The sequence below is a fragment of the Heterodontus francisci genome, unplaced genomic scaffold, assembly GCF_036365525.1.
Source record: "Heterodontus francisci isolate sHetFra1 unplaced genomic scaffold, sHetFra1.hap1 HAP1_SCAFFOLD_51_1, whole genome shotgun sequence".
Lineage (NCBI taxonomy): Eukaryota > Metazoa > Chordata > Chondrichthyes > Heterodontiformes > Heterodontidae > Heterodontus > Heterodontus francisci.
In genome coordinates this window covers 3,140,379-3,144,360 of record NW_027141937.1, presented here as the reverse complement: position 1 = coordinate 3,144,360, position 3,982 = coordinate 3,140,379, and positions in this window count along the sequence as shown.

The window sequence follows — 3,982 nt, the reverse complement described above, 5'->3', positions numbered from 1 at the left end:
TCTTCGGTATTGTATGTGAGTGTGGAATACATTCTGTCAGTGGCACTGTGTATGAGTATTTGATTCATTCTGTCAGTCTCTGGAATGTTATGTGATTTTGGACTTAGTCTTAATCTGTCAGTGGTTCTGTATGTGTGGAATTCAAGGTATATCTGTCAGTATCTCAGTGTGTGTGTGAGTTCATTCTTTATCTGTCAGTCTGTGGTGATTTATGTGAGTTTGGCAGTCACTGAATCTGCCAGGTACTGTAGGAGTATTTGAGAATGATTTTGTATGTGTCAGTCTTTGCTACTACATAGGAGTGTGGGATTAATTCTGCATCTGTCAGCCTTTGGTAGTGTGTGTGATTGTGGGATGAATTAATTCGCAGTCATTGGTGCCCAGTATGAATGTGGAAATCATTCTGTAACTCAGCCTGATATTGTTATGTGAGGGTAGAAATCACGTGTATCTTTCGATCCTGGGTGCTGACTGTGAGCATGGGATTCATTCTGTACCTGTCGGTGGTACTGTATCTATCTGTGGGATTAATTCTGTACCTTCCAATCACTGGTATTTTGTATGAAAGTGGGATTAATTCTAGATCCACCACACATTGGTTGTGTGTGTGTGTGTGTGTGTGTAAGAACATAAGAAGATACGAAATAGGACAGGAGTAGACCATTTGGCCCTGCTCTGCCACTCAATAAGATCATGGCAGTTCTGATTGTGGCCTTAACTTCACTTTCCTGCCTGCCCCCATAACCATTGACTCTGTTGTAGATCAAAAATCTGTCTATTGCTGCGTTGAATATATTCAATGACACAGCCTCCACAGTCCTCTGGAGAGCAGAATTCCAAAGATTAACAACCCTCTCAGAGAAGAAATTCCTCCTCATCTCCATCTTGAAAGAGCGACTGCTCATCTTTATCTCTGGCCCCTAATTCTACAATCCCCCACAAGGAGAAACATCTACCTGTCCAGCCCACTGAGAATCTTACAGGTTTCAATAAGATCACCTCTCAATCTTCTAAACTCCAGTGAGTATAGGCCCAGCCTGCTCAACTTTTTCTCATAAGACAATCAAACATCCCAGCAATCAGCCGAGTGAACCTTCTTTGAAGTGATTCCAATGCAAGTAAATTCCTCCTTATTTAAGGAGACCAAGACTGTATGGGGATGGGATGTCACTATTGCCCTGTAAAGTTATGGCAAAACTTCCTTACTTTTATACTCCATTCCCCTTGCTAAAAATGCCAATTAATTGCGATACCTTCATGCTAACATTTTTGTAATTCATGCACCTGGGCACCCAGATTCCTTGGTACAGCAGCATTCTGCAGTCTCTCTCTATATAAATAATATTCTGTTTTTCTATTCTACCTGCCAAAGTAGACAATCTCACATTTCCCCATATTATGCTCCATCTGCCAAATGTTTTCCCACTGACTTAACCTATCTATATCTCTTTGCAGACACATTTTGTCCTCCTCACAACTTTCTTTCCTACCTATCTTTGTACCATCTACAAATTTGGCAACAATATACTTGGTCCCTTCACTCAAGTTATTAATATAGACCATAAATAGTTGAGGCCCCAGCACTGTACCTGTGGCATTCCATTAGTTACAGTTTGCCAATCTGAATATGCTCCATTTATCCCCACTCTCTGTTTTCTGTGAGTTAGCCAATCCCATATCCATGTGTGGATAGTTTTCAGTTTGTATCTGTCAGTGCCTGGTACTACATGTGAGTTTTGGACTATTTCTCAATCTCTCAGTGCTACTATTTGTGTGTTAGGTTGCTTTAGATGACTCAGGCTGAGGTACTGTGAGTGAGTGCAATAATCAACCTATAGTTTTCAGCATCTGGCACTGAGCATGTGTTTCAGCATCACTTTATCTGTCAATATCTGGTCAATATCTATATATCATTATATAACCTTCCATCCCTGGGACTGTTTGCAAGTCTGGATTCATTCTACATAAAATGTCAGCACAGCAACAGGCCACTGATGTGGTTGGTTTTAAGCAGACAATATGTTTGAAGTTTTGCCAAGTATTAAATATCTGTCACTGTGAACATAATAGTGAAAGATAATGTGTCTTTCAATGTGATACAGGATTGATGTGCAAATGTAACTCAGGCTGTACTAATCAATTTGATCAGTGCCATTCAGTCTGAGGGAGACTCTTGGACTTGTGTGTAAAATGAGCTCAGTCTGGAATTGTACAGTATCTTCCATCTGACACTATGAGGTTTTAGGACTGGTATGTAATTTATAGCTCAGACTAAACTCATCAAATTTATAATGTATCTTTTAGTTTCACAATCCGGATGAGTTTTAAACTGGAATCTGAGTTTGTATCTCAGGTTATACTATATTTCAGAATCTCTCAATCTGATTATGCACTTGAGATTTTGACTTGTATCTAATGTATATGTCTGGACACATTATGGGAATTAATACTGATAATAAACTCATCATGACCTGTGTAAATATTGGATCTCAGAAGATGTTTTTTTTTAGAATTAGAATTAGAATTAGAATTAGAACATTACAGCGCAGTACAGGCCCTTCGGCCCTCGATGTTGCGCCGACCTGTGAAACCATCTGACCTACACTATTCCATTTTCATCCATATGTCTATCCAATGACCACTTAAATGCCCTTAAAGTTGGTGAATCTACTACTGCTGCAGGCAGGGCGTTCCATGCCCCTACTACTCTCTGAATAAAGAAACTACCTCTCACATCTGTCCTATATTTATCACCCCTCAACTTGAAGCTATGTCCCCTCGTGTTTGCCATCACCATCCGAGGAAAAAGACGCTCACTTTCCACCCTATCTAACCCTCTGATTATCTTATATGTCTCTATTAAGTCACCTCTCCTCCTCCTTCTCTCCAACGAAAACAATCTCAAGTCCCTCAGCCTTTCCTCGTAAGACCTTCCCTCCATACCAGGCAACATCCTAGTAAATCTCCTCTGCACCCTTTCCATAGCTTCCACATCCTTCCTATAATGCGGTGACCAGAACTGCACGCAATACTCCAGGTGCGGTCTCACCAGAGTTTTGTACAGCTGCAGCATGACCTCGTGGCTCCGAAACTCGATCCCCCTACTAATAAAAGCTAACACACCATATGCCTTCTTAACAGCCCTATTAACCTGGGTAGCAACCTTCAGGGATTTATGCACCTGGACACCAAGATCTCTCTGTTCATCTACACTGCCAAGAATCTTCCCATGAGCCCAGTACTGTGCATTCCTGTTACTCCTTCCAAAGTGAATCACCTCGCACTTTTCTGCATTAAACTCCATTTGCCATCTCTCAGCCCAGCTCTGCAGCCTATCTATGTCCCTCTGTACCCGACAACATCCTTTGGCACTATCCACAACTCCACCGACCTTAGTGTCATCTGCAAATTTACTAACCCACCCTTCTACATCCTCTTCCAGGTCATTTATAAAAATTACAAACAGCAGTGGCCCCAAAACAGATCCTTGCAGTGCACCACTAGTAATTAAACTCCAGGATGAACATTTGCCATCAACCACCACCCTCTGTCTTCTTTCAGCTAGCCAATTTCTGATCCAAAGCTCTAAATCACCTTCAACCCCATACTTCCGTATTTTCTGCAATAGCCTACCGTGGGGAACCTTATCAAACGCCTTACTGAAATCCATATACACCACATCCACTGCTTTACCCTCATCCACCTGTTTGGTCACCTTCTCAAAAAACTCAATAAGGTTTGTGAGGCACGACCTACCCGTCACAAAACCGTGCTGACTATCTCTAATGAACTTATTCTTTTCAAGATGATTATAAATCCTGTCTCTTATAACCCTTTCCAACATTTTACCCACAACCGAAGTAAGGCTCACAGGTCTATAATTACCAGGGCTGTCTCTACACCCCTTCTTGAACAAGGGGACAACATTTGCTATCCTCCAGTCTTCCGGCACTATTCCTGTCGACAATGACGACATAAAGAT